At 43.9% G+C, this 19,150-nt stretch overlaps 1 protein-coding gene across 1 annotated transcript in view; it reads right to left on the reverse strand.

Moving 5' to 3' along the window:
• The window catches only part of LOC119650926 (peripheral plasma membrane protein CASK-like), a 291,137-nt gene that overhangs the window by 38,022 nt on the left and 233,965 nt on the right, over positions 1-19,150 (reverse strand). The gene's annotated exons all lie outside the window — the stretch shown is intronic.

Here is a 19,150-nt window from a genome sequence, read left to right on the forward strand (position 1 = left end):
GGGTTGCGGATAATGACATGACCCACCGGGTCAGCTACGAATATCGCAAGTTAATCTTGTAAATAAGTAGCCGCGGACAAGCAGAACGTTTCCCTTTGTGTTCGTCCTCCCTTACCGATTCTTCCCGTTCAGGAACCTCCTTAACAAATCCGTAATCCGGGGTGAAGGGATCGACGCGCCTATCGGATAAATTGCAGTGACGTTACGCTGTATTTCAGCGACTCCCCTCCAAATACCTTCCCTACCTTTGGGAGGTAACCATGGGGCATTGCAACATTGGGGCTCTGTTGCAGGGTTGACTGCCTCCCCAATACTCGTGGGAACAAAATTGGGGAAAACAATTTAAATTCTTTTAATGGGACCCCAGGGACACGAAGACAGTACCCAACACGGTTAAGGGTCGTTCAACAACATCAGAGCGGCTCTTCGCCCTTGGATGTTTTGGCGGCTATGCCGTCAGCCACCAGGGACGGGAGACCTAGGCGTCGCATGGTTTGGACGAACCAACTCAACGAATTTATCGTCCGCGCCTATCACCGTGTCACGGATTTGGAACGGAATCCATCAGGGTACAGACATCGACTACATGACGCGTTCATAACCCGATTTCCGGAGCTAAGTCATGTTCCGGAGCAGAACGTTGTCAATCAATACCGGGTGATAGTGAATAACAACCGAGTTGCCTTACCAACTAGGCAACAAATCTTCCAAGAGGTTTCACTTGAGCTCGGGCTGGAGTCATCAAATTACCGGACTAGTCATAAGAGTAACACAAGTACTCTACCTGTAAGGCACTCCATGAATCCAGTAGTCAGGAGAAGCTTAGTAACTGGGGATGTCGACCCAATTTATAATGAGGCTTTGACCGCATTCCAGGTCGCATTCACAGAGTATGCTGAGATTCTCCCAGACGCTAGTCCAAAGATCCCAAAACTGAAGTTTACTTCGGCAACTACTAACATCATCGCTGCCGTTGACAGAATTTTGGCTGATCGTTTGGCTAGCGAGATTACTGCTACAGAGGTTCACAGCCTGATCTACGTTGCAGCTTCCACGGTTATTCGTCTCCATAATCAACATCTTAGAGCGAATAACATGCGCAGAAGGACTTTACCGTTCTGGGTGTTTCGACTCAACAAAACAGTGGAAAAGTTGAGAAAGGAGATTGGTCGTGTGACGCAAGCACTCCTTGGAAATCCGTCACCAAAAGTGCACAGATGCGTTGCGAACATCATTGGAAACTACCATCTGTCCAATGATATGCCAATCGAAGAAATCCTCGAGATGCTGAAGCAGAAACTTGCGGTATGCTCGAATCGCATCCGTAGGTATCAGAAAAGCTTTCAGCGAAGGACAGACAACACCTTGTTCTTCCAGAACCAACGGGGATTCTACAAAAATCTCACCAACTCAGATAGGGAAAGTAACCTCGATCTGGATCAGGCAGAAGACTTCTGGAGAAGTGTTTGGAGCGAATCCAGCCGTTGCAATTTAGAAGCAGCTTGGTTCCCACACCTCATGCGAGGCCCTCCCCGAAATGACCATGCCTGACGTAACTGAAGTCGACGTTGAAGCAGCCCTTGACAAGGCAGGTAACTGGAAGGCGCCAGGAGTTGACAAGATTCACAACTTCTGGCTGAAGCGGTTCAAGAGCACTCACAGGTTATTGGCAAATCAATTTAATCAGATGATTGCCGATCCTGATTTAGTTCCACCATTTTTCACCAAGGGGATAACTTTCCTCATTCCCAAGGAACAGGGTGCCTCTTGCCCTTCAAAATGTCGACCAATTACTTGTCTTCCTACCATCTACAAGGTCTTCACTTCAGTTCTGTGCGCGAACATCTCAAAACATCTTGATGTTCATAAATTGATAGCTGAGGAGCAAAAAGGATGCGCAAAAGGCTCCCAAGGCTGCAAAGAACAGCTTATAATCGATACGGTAGCTGTAAAGCAGGCTGTCCACCAAAAACGAAACATCTCGACAGCCTACATCGATTATAAATCAGCCTTTGACTCCATATCACATTCGTGGTTACTACAAGTGTTACGCTTGTATAAAATCAACCCGAATGTCGTTCTTCTACTGAGAACAGTAATGAAGAATTGGAGCACGAAGCTATCGGTATCTTCGCAAACATCAGGAGAGATACCAATCAGGCGTGGCATTTTCTAAGGCGACTCTCTAAGCCCACTGTGGTTTTGTTTGGCTTTGAATCCGTTATCCCATCTTTTGCATGAAAGCAAATACGGGTTCCAAGTCAAGCATGGCATATTGTCGAAATGTGCATTAAGCCATTTAGTGTACATTGACGACATCAAACTGTATGCCAAAGACGAGGACCAACTTCGCTCCTTGGTGGACATCACCATCCAGTTCAGCAGGGATATCGGCATGCAGTTGGGTTTGGAGAAATGTCGCATAAAAACAATTGTTCGGGGAAAACACACCGACAACGAAGGATACAGCCAAAATAACATCCGAATTGAGGGTATGGATTCGGACGACGTCTACAAATACCTCGACATATTGCAAGCAACAACACCTGCTGTGGCAATAATTAAATCTAAGTTGCTGGGGGAATTTGAACGGCGTCTGGATCTTGTCCTTAAAACTGAGCTGTACGGGAAAAATAAAATCATGGCAATCAACACCTTCGCCATTCCCGTCCTTGTATACACTTTCGGTGTGATACAGTGGAGTCATACTGATTTAGAATCTGTCAATAGACGGGTAAGGGTAGTTCTTGCAAACAACAACATGCACAATAGAGCTGCCGAAAAATTGAGGATCACTATCCCACGTCATCAGGGAGGAAGGGGGGTACTTGATTTAAAAATGTTGCACTACAATCAAATGCATTCTCTTCGTGAGTTTTTCTATGAGAAACAATCCTCTAGCCAAATACATCAGGCTACCGTCATGGCAGATAATAAATTATCTCCTTTGAACTTGAGAAGCAGAGAATGGAATCCCATGTCGAATGTTACTTCAGTCCAACAGAAGATCAACATGTGGAAAGCGAAACCCATTCACGGAGTTAGTGGCAACCTACCATCCTTACTATAAGTATACTCCGCAGAGAATCTTGGAAAATGATTGGGTCAAACTACTGTTGGATCACACTATTGCCACTGACCACAGTGTTAAACATAACAGACCCGATCTAGTTCTGCTTCTGAAGGAAGAACGAGCGTGCTTTATAATCGATGTAGCCGTACCGTTAGACCGGAACACTGTTGAAAAACAGCACGAAAAAATCCGGAACTACGGCCCCTTGGCAGACGATATGAAGCAGACTTGGAGACTACAAAAGATTGAAGTAGTCCCAGTAGTAATTTCAGCGACGGGATTAGTCCCGCAGAACTTACATAAAGCGCTGAAAACGCTCGATCTTAGGGCTGGACTATACAACCTGTGCTGAACCTTGCAACCTGTGCTATAGTCCGAAGAGTCCTGTCCGGTAACAATCTGACCTAATGGGTTTCAGTCTTGATCCGCACTGTCTTCGATATAAGATCCATGTCTCTGTAGTGTAGGACCTCCGCGTCATTGGCTGAAGTGTTTGCGACAATCGGGATGTAGTAATACATTTTCGCATGGTCGCACACACTTTGCGTTAAAACGCATCATTGCTGTGATGCGGGCCTTTGGATGTTGCCTTCAGCCCATCCTTAGGTTGGTCGCCCCTCGGTCCGGTTGGGCGGGAAGAGGGTCCGTGGGCTTTTTTAACTATATGATCATAGCGTTATTACTAGGGCAACGAAATATCTTCGCCTCCATTACCGCGAGGCGCCGTTCGTTGTCCTACATAGTCAGCCAACACTCAAAACTATAGAGGGTGATAGGGCGAGCGACACTGCAAAAAATTTTGAATTTTATACGTGGATCACAGAGGAGGTCAATTGTGGAACGCCACTTCATCCACCATTGGCTGATAGCATTGATTTGAGATAACCAGATCGCTCAGTTCTAGGAAGGACACTGCCACTGACAGTAGTAAGGCTTGTTTCATGGGATTCGGTTGGCAAAATTTGAGTTTTATTTAGATTCAATCTGAGACCGTATTGCAGGAGGCGGTCGTTCCATTTTTGGAGAAATTTAATATGGACTTAGGACACCCTCAGTTGAAAAAGAATCAACAAGGAATTTCCACCTCAAGGAAAAAGCATCTTAATATTTTCAAAGAAAAATTGACTATGGATCATTCGCAAACAAGAAAAGATCTCTGCTATTTGAAGGCTTCGGCATAACAGTCTACCCAGGTGCATCATTCCGTCCAGCGCGAGTAAAGTCTCCTCGCAAGACCTTCCCGTAATACTGTGAATAACATAACCGCAGTTAGTTGTCACGTGACTTCTCCTCCAGAAGGTTTCATCGAAAACTTCAACGACAATGAGGTTTTCGTTTCGACTTTAGATTTCTCTGAGATTTTACCTCTATGTTAGGGTGTTAATGTGATCAGTGCAGAAGGATTCAGAGAGGAAACCAACCTGCCAAGGCGGATGCCCTTCTTCGGACTTTTAACAATCATCCCCATCACCAGTTTATTGACGAAGATCTTTGATTCCCTGCATTTATGAATGATTTGAAGTAAAAACCCTACAGAAACTGCAGGAGCTGCACGAAAAGTTCTTTAGGAAAGAAGGGGGAGGGGTTTAAAGTTTACTCTGTTTGTGTGTGTTGATAGCAAAGATAATTTCGTTTCAGTTTAGAAGAGCCGACCATATTTGCATTGTGGCGGCTCGCTATATTATCCAATGGAACTTTATCGGATGTTATACGAATCAGAATCATGGTGAAGGGATCTTTCCACCTCTTCTTTTGTTACCATCATGGACGAGAAACTTATCGTTAACGATGCCCACATAAAAATCGAATGACTTGCGACCACCCGCAAACTCTTTCGTGATGCAGTATACGCGAGCGAAATCGTTGTTAATTGCGGCAATTTCTGCTTGCCTCTATGGCGAAATGGTCGAACAGCTTTTGGCAACTGCATGCTACGCTGGGCTTCGCGCACATTTTCACGGTAAAAGAGCTCCAACATATTTTTTACTCTGGCCCGAAGTCAGCTCCTTACACTCATCAATCCGCCTCCATGTTTCCACACTCAACCAAGTCCTTCTGAGACGCGGCCAAGAGCTTCGTCTTCATCAGAGACAAAGGCTCTCATACCGACCAATGCACATCAAGATTCTCGGACATATTGTTTAGACTTTGTGCCGTTTGCGCAGGTAGAAACTGAACTGAACGTTAGACAGATCGTAGTGATGGTCCATACTGAATTTCGAGCGGAAAAACCTAAACTAATGGTGCACTACACTAGGCTTTCAGAGTATACAGTAGCGCAAGTACGGGTGCACTCTCCATAACTCTCTCTATACCTATCTCTGGGGGTGGATACCATTGGAACGTGCGCACTTTCCAGAAACCAATCAGAACTGTTAGCCGTGAGGTCACTATCTATGGTGAGTGGTGATAGCCACACCCGTACGAGGTGACCCTACTATTAACAAAGCGCTTCAGATTTAGACTGGGGAGTCGAAAAACACCTCCTCCAATCCAGGGTATCCTGCGAACCGTGCGAACGGAGCCTTACTGATACTTGATCGCCTCAGTGAGTAAGTTAGACCTTACCGTGCTACAGGGGGCTATGGCACAGTGGACCTCCTAACCCTCATACCCGTGGGAATCAAAAGAGTACCCATAATAAAATAAGAAAAACTACATCCAATAAAGCGGGACCCCGCACACAAACTGGTTAACCAGGCGGAGGCACATCTCTGAAATACTGAGGGCCAGGTGATTACACCCGGGAATGGAGAATTTAGGACGTCAAACAGTGTATCCAAGGTCAACATTGGTATACTGCGAGGACAACAACTAACAAACACCACTGCTCAAAAAACAAGGACTAGCAAAAGTACGTCTGAGATAAATATGTCAGACTTCAGTACCTGCGCTACCTGGAGGAAGGCCTGAAACCAGAAGGGGCCCTTAAGAAGGATAGGCTTAAGCGGAGCCAAGAAAGTGTGGAGCAGCAGAGGTGAGTCCGCATGAAGAAAATGCTCCCAAAAAATCCAAACCTGAACGCAAGGGGGAAGACAACCCGGGTAGGTCAGGGGTGAAGACAGGAATGAAGAAGCCCGCTATTAGCTATGCTAGTGTGGTCAAGGACATTCTACTGGTCATACTGCCAAAAATGTTTCCCAAGCAAGTACTCACTCGTGAGGAGCATGAAACCATCGAAGACGTTGTCGTCAGGCAAATGTGCAAGAGATGGACTGGGAAACTTGAGTTCAGATGCGCCTCCTTTAATTTCCAAAGAAACCACGGGGTCACAGCATTGCTATTCTCACCGACAGCCAAGCGATCAAGGTACTAAGATCCAAGCAGGAGAACTCTAAACTGGTATGGGAATGCCTTAAGAGACTAAATACACTCGGCTCGTCCAACAAGGTCTGAATACTCTGGGCTCCAGGCCATGCTGGGTTGGAAGGTAACGAGCCAGCGGACGAACTATCCAAGAGCGGAACAGAGACGCGTTTACACCAGCCAGAACCCTTCCAAAATCGGAAACGGTTTCATGGCTATCCAGGGTGCTTATTGAGGGATACAAACCCATACGCACAAAGGATTGCTTAAACCTCACCAAAAAGAAGCTCCGAATCATAGTGGAAATTCTCACTGGTCACTGTCGGTTAAACTATCACCTAGGGAAGCTAGGGATATCTGCAGACAGTACCTGCCGGTTTTGTCCGGAGTGTAGTGAAACCTCTATACATGCCCTTGGACAGTGTCCGGCACTTGTGCAAAGTAGGTCGAGGCATCTGGGAGAGCACTTAATACCATATACAAAGTTGAAAGATCTGCAAGTAGGGAATATACTAAAGTTTCTGGCGGTTATAAGCTTGCTAGAGATACTATGATCAATAGGTACCCTATAACTAGTAAAAGGGGGACAGTATTTCTTTAAGGACGTGGTGTGAATTTCCCTTAACAGAATAATAGTAACGGCACTTAAGTCATCCAAGTTGCTGCGTAGGCCTCTGTTAAAAGTTCCACTAGTTCTAGATCTCGTGGTAACCTTTTCAGTAACATTAGCGGCTTTCAGATAACTTTGAGATAGAGAAGAGTAATTATAGTCTGAATGGCCGTGTAACCCCTAGGCGTCTCAGAAGGTTAATTTAGTAGATTCGCCCGGAATAATAGTATAATATTTACAATGAAGCTGGAAAATTGGTGCCCCATGAAGTAGTGATTCCCTTTTGAGCTATGGGGCTAATGAATTTAAATTATTTGGTGATTGTCAAAGGCGACTGAGGGAGATAGAGACGTGTTGCCTAACAACCTGCAAATCTTGAATATTTTATGCTTAATAATGCTTCCCTCGGGGGCCGACTGACTTTTCCGCTGTAACCTTTTCTTTTCGACAAACGTTTAAAACTGGATTGCGGAATATGCGAACACTACTCGACAACACTATCCTTGGTATCCTCAGAGTTCACATTTGCTTTACTATAACCTCGGCAATACAGGCTCACAACTCTGAAGCTAAGAGAGAGGGAATCGGAGTTTTAGATCGCACTGCTCTTCCCCTCGCGGAATCGTCCTATTGTTTTCTAGCAAGTCTGGAAAAGCAAGCATGAATTTGGTGTCCAACGTCCTGGCAGCTGGCAACCGGAGGTTGGTTCAGAATTGTTTGAGTAACAAGAGAGCTCTTCCCGTCGGTGTCGTGCGATGGCTGTTTACATATTGTGTCCACATCTGCTTGCAGTGGTGCATCCCCGAAAATCAAGCCGTTTGAAGTCCACGATGTAATTAATAATGAAAATCGAGGAATCATCTCTCAAGCTCGCAGATTATATTCTTTTTCGCGGCAGAGAAACCTTAAAGGGATCATTAGCTTTTGCTCTACTTTCACTTCAGTAATAAATGCAGCTGCTTAGCAACCTAATTAGATGTATTATTTTGATTTCCTGTTCCACGAATACTAATTAAGACCCACAGAGTACTAAAGTTGAAAGCAAATAAATTTATCCTCTATAGTTGCAAAACAAGTTTCCTTTGGGGTTTTCCTTGTCTCTCATGAATGTAAACACTTCTTCCCTATGGAAAGGGCTGAAATAATTTCGAACCACGAAACCATACATCACTCATTTGAAAGTCTAATAACTCAGCACACACTCCAGTAGACCCACAAAGGAACATCCTTAATCTATAGACGACAAAGTTACGCTTTTAATTGAAAACATTTATTCAGCTTCGCGATTTCACCAGAAAAGTAAATTCGAACGTAGTCATCAAAAGTTTCTGTTACATATGAGATAAGGATTTCGTCAAATATATCTCTTTCGGCTTTTCATCTGTTCGCTGTTGATTTTAAATCATCTCATTCAACTCATTTCCACTATGTGAAGATAATATGTAGCGTACACATTTCCATGGTATGATAGTCAGGACGATAGGATGGAAATCATGGTCGGATATTGAAAGGGATGAGAGCAGGAGAGTCATCTTCTTGGTCGGATCTTTGGGATGATGAATATGCAACGTGGTAATAAAATTAGATCATTACATTTTAACGGGAGTGTTTCAGATTGGATAATGAGAAATTGGAGGAAGTGATCTAGGTTAGCACTTTCGAGTTCACTTGTGGGATAATGTAGAATTTGAAGGAGAATGTGGGACATGCTGACTTGACACATGGAGAACCTTGGAAGTAATGCGGTACTAACCAAGGCAAGTCACTTTGAATTAAAGAGAATTTATTTTACTTAAAAACAAGTCGGGAAACCAGAAGGTGGACGCTTCAGGTTGAAAGGTTTTGTTAAATTCTTATATAAAAATTGGAGGGTATTTCCGAGCCCAAAAGTCATATAATGGTGGTTTTTAAGTTTGGTAGTTCCTTAAAATTGGTCCGCGAATGAATTGATAACTTTACAGCCCCTTTTGTATGGAGACCCACTGCCTCCTTAAACTCAAGGCAGAGCGATGTTGCTCAGTGAATGTGTGAACGTTCAAAGATTCCCTTTTGCACCCCAATTCCATATCAACGATAGTAACTGTGCCTCAGAAAAGTGCATGTGACGGACAGACAGAGAGACGTGTGTAAGGAGTTATCAGATCTCCCATCAAGCGCACCCCGTCGTGCAGATTATGGTACCTGTACGTATTTGAAGTGAAGTGAAGTGAAAGAAAACGATAACCCGTGGACAAAAATGGCTATCGCTGGTAGACAGAAGCTGCGTCCCAGGCACACACTCAAACACTTATTACTGACGGAAGCTGGTACAATAACAATTCGTCACACCTTGTAAGGGGACTTCCCACCCACACGTGACAGTGCAACGCCCATGTTCCTCCCCGCATGGGCGATGCGGCGGTCCAGGTCAGGATGTGACTGATCGCCTGACGTGAACGCATCCCGCGAGTTTCGGTATCCAATATGCCACTTTGATACAATCCTGAGACGGATGAGCTGCAGTGTAGTGGAGGTAGCATACCCTAAACTAACAGAAACACCTGAGTTAATCCAGCAAATGAGGAGTTGTGCTGGAGGAACTATTTCTGAAAGCCTATGTAACTTTCGGCGGCTGTTTGCTGTTTGGTAAGTGGGCAGTTCAAAGAGGGGTAGAAATGACTGGATGAGTAGTACTTTCTATGGTGCACAGGGGTAGCAAGAAGCAAAAATGAGCCTATGCCTTAATTTGGGACAAATACTGGAACAAAATTATGGATGCGAGGATGAATTACCGACAATTACCCAAGGACAGAGTGGATGTAGACGCTATTCTGGTTGATAATGGGACCACCAGAGGAGAAGTTGACGAACCGCTATCCCTTTCGGTGAAGTGATAAAATGCTACCTTCTCCTGGCTCGAGCAGACAGATGGAAGGCCAGGACTGTGCTGGGCACAGCAAGAAAAAGTGATGCATTCCAATGACGAGGAAATTGATGAAGTACATAGGGCGGAAAAATACCTGAAGGAAATGGGTAATACCCTGAATCCGTTCTAAGAATTCGTCAGGCCGAAGCGCCGCTGTATTGAAGTAATGGTCCAAAAACTTCCGGGACTCCCGCGAAAAACCATGGGCAAATTGTGTTTGACGCCTCATTGTGCAGGAAATGTAGGACCCTTACGGTGGCTCCATTGTGACAGGTTCCTAGTATTACCGAAAAGGTGGATTGAGCCACTCAAGCAATCTCAAAATGGAAAACTGCAGAGGGTATAAAGAAGAGCAGAGAAGGGATGGAGGATGGTGGCGTGGAACACCCAACACCAAAAAAGTACAAACGCTGCAAGTATCCAGCAGGAGGAGGAGTACAACCTCCTGCTTTCAAATTGGGTCTACAAATGAAATCTGAAAAGTTGGGAGAAAATGTTTGGACCATTGTAAATCAAATGCGCACGAACGAGATTGTTGTCGGAAGCAGAGATGACCTTTCTTACGCTGAGATTCTACAGTAAGTCAAACGAGATTCAATGTTAAATGGCCTACATGAGAACGCCACACGGATTAGAAGAACGCAGAGGGGAGAACTCCAGGAGCTTTGGAAAACAAATGACAAAAGCAGCGCTAAACAGCCAGAACTTGGTCTGTAGTTCCTTACATAAGGAGGTTGTTGCGAGGCAATTGGCCCACAAGATAACTGCGCAGCGTGGGGCCTCGACGAAATAGCGACGGAAGAGGACATATGGATGGAATTCATGCGGCAACTTTAAATTCAAGGCAGCAGTGTCGAAGCAATAAAAAACTTGCGAAAAACATCAATTTGCCAGCTGCTTGATAAAAACAAGTTGCTTGAAACTAGCAAACTGGATGGATTGTCTGTAGGATTCGGGAGAAAATATCTCTTGCAATTTGTTTTAGATATCTGGAGTACCGTAATATAGCCAAAGCTTGCGCAGGCAAGCACGGTAGATCTGATCGATGCAAGTGGCGTGTTAAAAAAGGCCATCATGGCAAGGATCAGGCCCTGATCCAATATGGATTGTTGCGCCAACGATTATTATTATTATCATAGCAAGGACGCGCATAGACGCAGGCTTTGACTATAAAGGACATGTCACACCAAAACGCAAATAAGTTTTATTCAAACAAAACTCAACTATTGTCAGGTCGCACACGTTTTCTTGAGCAAGTCAGTCTGAGAGCACAATGCGGACATGGTGTAAACAATGTGAATTTGTGATTGCATATCCTTTCCGTATGCCCAAGGTTAGTAAGTGCGACGGAGCAGCTTGAACTGCTCTTGAGGAGACGCTCACAATTAAAGACAATCATTCCGCAAAGGCTCGAATTGCCAGAAGTATAGAATACAGTTAGTGATACCATGTGCTCAGGAGAACTTCGACAGTTAGAGTACTTACGGCAGGGAGGGAACAACTCTTACCCTAAAGTAAACCGGTAGTCTGCAAATAGTTTCGTAGCAAAGCGGGTGAGGAGAGGTGGTTTTAGTGGCTTAAAGTCCCACAGTGTGGAAGGTGTTTAAACCGAGCACATTGCTCCTACCCATAACAAAAACTCAGAAGGATATGCACAAAGGACAACAGTGAACGTCAATAGTCATAGTGACACCAACCGCACCCGAACATAAATGGTTAAGGAAGGCTCCTCACAATCGAGAGCCGGATCCGTTTAGGAAAACATCCAATATCCAAGGCGGAAAAAGACCTGCGCCAAAGGAACCCCGTTAATGTCTTAAAATGTGCGGAAAGAAGAATGGAGGCTGTAGAACAAAAGTCCGATCTGGAAGAGTTAACTTTCATTTTGCTTGAAGCGAATATTGTTGAGTTGTCGAATTTATCAAACATGAATACAACGCCCACCAAGCAGTCAAGCATATTGTGGAAGCCATCAGGGTTTTATACAACGAATCGAGGCGAAAATGCGAAAGAATCGAAGGACAGTCTTAAAACGATTCCTTCGACGATAACGTAGTCAACGCAGGTGACACTCAACCGTACACTCGTGGATGAGCAGAGAAAAAAAAGAGGGTTCAGGGAAAAGAAGGTGAGCATCGAGGAAATCAGCAGGTTCGCAAAAAACAAAAAGATGTATCGCTCACTTTGAGAAAGGCGGGAAACTAGTGCCAAAAACACCAGTACCGTCAAGGGAGCCGACGTCAGATCAAAAGGTACGCGAAGGTTGAACCAGAAATTAGCCAGAAAGCAAGAAGGAGAGAATGAGAAGGTCCTGAGGTGATCATCACCTCAATCACGGGCAGTATGTCCTTTATAGACATACTAAGAAGGCTTGGGGGGAAATGTAAGCAGGACCAGGAAAAAGAGGGATCTCGTGCAAGAACTGAAAAGGTCCGAAGCGGGCAAAGCCGAAGACTCTCGTATTCAAGCCAATATTACTTAGGGAAAGTCCTGTCGTGCGTGTTTCAAGCATGAGACATAGAGTCAGAGAACCTAAACGAGGGCACTTCTAAGGCAGAGATTTGCACTGCCTTAGCAGAGCAGTTCAAGTTACATGATTCGCAGGTGACATCCATTCTAAGCCTCTCTCTCTCATAGGCATACATACAGCGATCAGCCGGCTACCAGCAGAAGCAGCGCGCAAGTTTTTGGATCTCGGGAGGGTCTGTTTTAGATGGGTAGTCTGTCGCCTTAGATACCAAATCTGTTTGGAAAAATGCTGCAAACGTCTCTTGTATGGCAATCTGGGGAGGACATGCCCAAGTATAGTTTATCGGTCTCGTCGGTGCAGATGATGTGGCGAAACGCGTCACATTGCTCAAGAATGTAACAACGATCGCAAATGAATGTTGTGCAATTAAAACAAGGTCTGGATAGCGGGCATGTTGGTGGGAGCGAAAGTGTTCTGAATTCGAAAAGACGCTAAATGCAGTGGGAAAATCAGGTTGACCCAAATCAATTTCAATTACCGTACGGTTGGTTAAAACCTACTCTCGCAGACTACCCACGAATCAGGGGTACAAGTGGCTTTAATAAGCAAACCCCGTTGAAACCCCAATAATAATGTATAGGTAGTCGATCTTACAAATGGAGCGGTTTTGCGAGCATGCGGGGACCAAGGAATACATACAGGAATGTACGAGAGCACCCCACAAGTGGGTTCATATAGGAAAGATAGACACCATAAGTCTATAACTGCTATGCTCCTCAAAGCTTCACTTTGGCTGAGTTCGAGGGCATGTTGGGTAGATTAGTCTTGGAGAAAATTATGCTGACCAGAAGTCATCAGCGGTGACTTCAAGCATGGGATACAGAATGGAGAAGTTCACTGACGAATGCAAGACGTCGTCGTATTTGGGAGGCTGACGTAAAGTTAGACATCATATTCGCTAACGATAGTCAGGTTAATACTTACGCGAAAGAGGGGTCTGATGCGGTTGTGGATATGACTTTTGTTATAACTTCACTAGCTCGCGATATTCCCTGGAACGCAGTGAACACTACCGCAAGAGTGGTCACCAGGCAATGGTCTTTGTATTGAAAAACAAGCCAAACGGTTTGAGACCTGCTTGCCCAAGGATGAGGAGAACTTCAGGTTGGACTTCTAAAGTAATTGACGAATAAACGTTCATAGATTTATGGTTGGATCAGGGCACTCTACCAGGCACACCCTCGAAAAGATCCTTTGATATCACGGTATGTATTATGACGGCAGGCGACTCATCAATGCCGAGACGTCATACTTTCCCCAATAGAAGGACCTAATGCAGGTGGAATAGTAAAATGTCTGATCTTCAATCGGCGTGTCACCGAGCCAGACGAGCGGCGCAGATAACAACGGATAGGATTGACTAGGAGGTGAAGCAACGTGTCTATAAGGAAGCTCGAAGAAACCAGAAACTAACTATACAGCGAAGCAAAACAGACTGCTTTAGACAACTCTGCGTAGAAGCAGATATACAGGGTGCGGCAGCATAACTTCCTTTATTTCAAAACTCAATACTATTGTATGCATCGGAAAATAATTATTTATTTTTTATAATGTAGGTACATGTCTAAAGTTTTTATTTTCATTGTTTTGTAGATCAAATCTGTTAGGTGACGTCCCCCATTCTCCATACATTGCGTAAACCGATTTCTGGCGTTTGTCATGACTCTTGTTAGCATAGCAGGTGTTATGTTGGCAATTTCTTCTTGGATGTTGGTCTCCCAATTTTGTAGGGTTCTTGGACGGTTCACATAAACACGGAATTTCAAAAAACCCCATAGAAAAAAATTACAAGGGGACAGATCGGGAGAGCGTGCCGGCCATTCCAAATCGCCTCTAATTGAGATAAGGCGCTCTGGAAAGTGTTCCCTCAAAACAGCCATCGATGCTCTTGAAGTGTGTGCTGTTGCACCGTCTTGTTGGAACCAAGTGTCCTCCAAATCCAAATTTTCCAGCCGTGGGAAAAAAATTCTGTAGCATGTTTACATACCGGTCTGGATTCACTGTCACTGTAACCTCATTTTCCTCAAAAAACCAGAGACCAATAATTCCAGCTGAGGAAATTGCACACCACACTGTGACTTTGGATGAATGCAAAGGCTTTTGATGCAATTCTCGAGGGTTGGTGTCAGCCCAGTAGCGCATGTTTTGTTTCTTAACCGACCCACACAAATGAAAATGGGCTTCGTCGCTAAAAAAAAACAATAGCACCCTCGGGAACGACATCAAGAAGAAGCTCACACGCGTTCATCCGAGAATTGAAGTCACGTTCTGAAAGTTTCTGCACTATCGTCATCTTATAGGGATGAAAATGAAGATCATCACGAAGAATTCTTCTCACAGAACGATCGGATAATCCAAGGGCAGATGCGTGTTTGCGCGCAGAACGCCGTGACGATCGCAACATTGACGCTCTCACTGCTTCAATGTTCTCAGGTGATCTAACGGGCCGAGCGACTCCAGTTCTTCCTTTTGTCGCACTTGCAGTTTGTCTGAATGTAGTGACCCATGTAACAATTGATTTGCGGTCTGAGACGGGAGCCAACGGGGCTAAATTAAAGCGATTCCGGAATGCACGCTGTGTTGCAATAACCGAACATCCGCTTGAAAAGTAAACCTCAACGGCAAAGGCACGCTCCTCACTATTCCAACGCATGATGGCGACTGAACCGTATCGGGACAAAACTTTACAGTATCCCCTCTTGAACGAGACCACTAGCGCTCCGCTATGACATCAACTAACTGAGTGGCGCGCATTTTAAAAAAGGAAATTATGCTGCCGCACCCTGTAGACCCTTGGGGAAACGATGCAGGGTTGAAATTGATAGATTTAAAGGTAGGTTCGGAAATTGCATGCCCCGATCCCTTGCTCAAAATTGTTCAGGGTTTGTTTCCTCAGCAGAGGACGAGCGGTTGCAGTCTGCAGGCATCTTAAGATGTGACTGTAAGACCCCCAGTAACAACGGAAAAAGTACTGGAGATTTGCGGTGCAAAGATTAATGGTGTTAAAAAACCTGACGAGTCTCCTGGCGAACCATTTTCCTAAAGTCCTACATCTCTATTGGAACAGTCTGGAAGGCTTATCCCACAGACAATTCGGTTTTCGTGCGGCCAGATCACCATGCAACGCCATCAAATTGGTCACTGGCTTAGATGTAAATACAATGAACGGCAAATGAGGCACTAGCAGGTATTGGTATAGACTCTCAGGATATAGTGTCTTCGCGGGTGTTCTGTGCAAAGACCGATAACGTGGAGTATCATTTATAACGTTGTTTTTAACATTCTAGGTGCTAGCAAGACCACAATAGTGAGTTACACGGATGACATAGCGGTGATTGTTGTTGAAAAACATCTCGCGGATGTGGAATTGTATTTTTCCGAAGCAATTGCTGCTATAAAGAAGTGGCTGATGCACTCGCAGAGGACGAGTTGCTTATTACGAAGCGACGTAAGGAAATCACTGTTCATATCAAAATCGAGGTGCATATAACCACTTCAAAACCAGTAATCAAATACCTCGGAGTGATGATAGATGCGATAGGTGCTCAATACTGCTCCACGCAGAGCCAGTCTAGGTAACTGGACTGCATACCACATAGAATGCTCAAAAAATGAGCCTGACTTATAGAAGAATCTGCTTTGGTGTGAGAACCATTTCAGATGTGGTAGCTGGAAAGATGGCGCTCGAGATTTTGGCCGACGAGATGACGCACATGGATGATGGACCAAATTCTTCCTTTGACTAGTTCGTGAAAAATGTCGAAAGGGAGGAATCGTTAAACACGTGGCAACAACGGTGGAACGGACTGAAAAAGATCGATGGACCAGCAGACTAGTTCCAGCATCGAGGTGTGGACGCAAAGAACGCATGGTGAGATAAACTATGATCTCACGCAGTCTCTCATGGTGGATACCGTCAATACCTTTATAGGTTCAAACTAGATAGCTGACCTAATTGTCCCATCTGTATCAGTATTCTTGGGGACCTGGAACATGTGTGCTTCCATTATCCTAGATTTGTAGAGAAGAAGAAGATTCTAGGGGAGACAGGGGTAGGGGCAGCATTGGATTACCTAATTGAAAAAATCGTTGCTTCTTGGGAGAACCAGAATGGAGCTAACCACATGGGGTCAGTGCAAGTTGAGGGAGGTAAAAAAGGCGAGCGTTCCAAATGCAATTAATGGGCGCAGGGAGAGACTAGAATCATATCCACTCAGGAAAGGAGTTATGGAACGGTTTTGTGGGTAAAAAATTCCACATGCTGAAACGAGCGGGCCAGTTTCTTTTGAAAATTTCCACCCCCGGAAAATAAAGCGAGACAGACAGACGGGCAGACAGTAAACCGGTTTTAATAAGATTTTATTTTACACGAACCCTTAAAAAAGGAGCATGTACGTATGTTGAAAAGTTAAAGCTGAAACTTGGAGAGAAACACAGAATAAAACCCACTTCCGAGGCTCCTACACACAAAAACATGTCCAATTTTCCAGTGTATAAGGACATAATTTTCCGGCATCCATATCAAATTCCTCTCCAATTAATGTTCTTGAGCAATCATAAATTCACTCTTTCGACGTTATCATCTTTAATACTTAGGAAATTAAAGCCATTAAAGAAAGTGAATACGATTATGAAGGTACCGTGCAGGCGCTCCTGCAAGTCATCAAGCGGAAAACTTGTGAAAATGCTTTCACGAAAGGAAAACATTTAGTTGAGATGACAACGACATCAAGGTAGAAATATAATGCATAGAAATGCTAAGGCAACGTATGTATGTTTGTGCATACTCGTACATACGCAAGGTTTAATGATAAAAGTGTGGGATGAGAGCAACGCTAAATTAAGGGGGGAGGCGTGGAATGGAGAACATGAAGAAAAAATGTCTTTATAAAAAGTTTTCAAGTTATTTGCGCTCTAATTACTGCGAAATTTTACCTTGGAAATGAAAGAAGCTTTGAAGTTGTTAAGACGACACACATTAACGTAAAATTGCGTGTGCTGTCCAATTTCCAGGACGAGGGGTAGTCGATTGGAAGTTTTTACTTCATAATTTTCTGGTAAAATTGTTTGAAGTAGCATGAAATTAAGTGGAACGATGCTTTTCAACCTAACTCTTGCAGAAAAGATCCAAGTATCTAATCTGTAATTGCACATCAAAACACTCAAGAAAATTCGAAACGTCATAAAGTGCTACGAAGGAAGCCCTTTGTCCACCACGAAATGATGTCAAGGATCGTAGCTGGATTTCATAGCCTCGGGTAAAGCCATAAAACTGCATCTCGCTGATGAGAAAGCTGGAACAATGAATCCTATTAGGGGCAATCAAAACCTCTTTTTTACCGACGGAAAAGCGTTTTCGCAGATACAGAAAATGAGAAGTGAAGGCTTCTTATGATTTTATGATAGATGTCTGACTATCATGGTGTGGAGAAGACAAGTAAAGGTAATGAGATTTAAATGAACTCATTAGCCGCTAGCATTCTGAACAAGGACCTGCCTGCAATGCATGGGTGCCACATGTAATCACATACTTGCTTATACCAAAAGCAGAAGCACTTCCTTCATTAAACAGTTTAGTTATTGCTAGAAAAAAAAAAGTATCTTTAATTCACCTCCTGGTTGCTAATCTACAGAAGACACAGAGAAAATCTCTTTGTCTGAAGAATATACAACTTGCTCCGTATCTTTTTACTCGGCCATTGAACTGATATACAATTCTTGGATTTATTTTTTGAGGAATCCTTGAGTCTGTGCCTATTAAACACCAAACCATAGTAATTAATAACAAATTAGTCTGTAAAATTTACAGCAAGAACTTTTTGCCTATTTATGAGAAATACAAAAAATAATAATGAGATGGTTTCGTCAAGAGCAGAGAAAAACTTTCTAGACAGCCCCACTTTGTTTTAGAAGAAGCGTGACTGCAAGGATAATTTTTCGTGTACCCATTCTGTCTATTAATTTTAAGGGTTTTTCTTCGAGGCTACAAAAGGAGGCCAGCGAAATCAAATTTCGGAAGAACATTGTTCTTTAATTGAATGGTGGTCACCATGGTCTCGCTCATAGTTTTTGTGAAGGGAATTGGGACATGTTTGATTAATAGATTGTTTGCTTAATATTACATTTTTTTTCTATTTGTAAACCCTCTTTGCACTTTCATGGAAATTATCTCAATTCTTTTCCTAGCAGACTAAAAATTAGATAAAGGAATTAAATTATTCTTAAAGCTGCTTATCCAGATGGTTCCCGTTGTCCCCTAATCCGAGCACACTAACATGCCATGGTTGTCGGATTGATAAAAGACGCTTCAGTTCTCTCCATGATTACCGGAGAAGCTTGCACTCATTCACCACTGTTCTGTGCCCTACTTTTCTGGGACATCGGCTGTCTAAGGTTATCAGCTTCTAATGAATGGGATAGCCAGCAAAGGAGTTGGCAACCATTCTCAATGTATGTTCTATCAACTGATAATTCAGTTGCTCATCACGACGGCTAGGAGCACTTTGTCGAAGAAACCCTCCCTTTGAAATTGTGTCAGGAAAACATGAGGCAGGGAAACGTTGACGAAGATTTGATGTTTTTGAGTTGTTTGAGCGGTGCTTTCCATGTGCTATTCGCATATAGCAAAACAGAAAGAACATTGTCACGGACCAGCCACAATTTAAGTTGGTGTTGCATTTCTAGGTTTTTGGACAGAGGTGCGAAGCGCTGTTAGTGTACTGAGCT

Source organism: Hermetia illucens, chromosome 3 (assembly GCF_905115235.1).
Source record: "Hermetia illucens chromosome 3, iHerIll2.2.curated.20191125, whole genome shotgun sequence".
Lineage (NCBI taxonomy): Eukaryota > Metazoa > Arthropoda > Insecta > Diptera > Stratiomyidae > Hermetia > Hermetia illucens.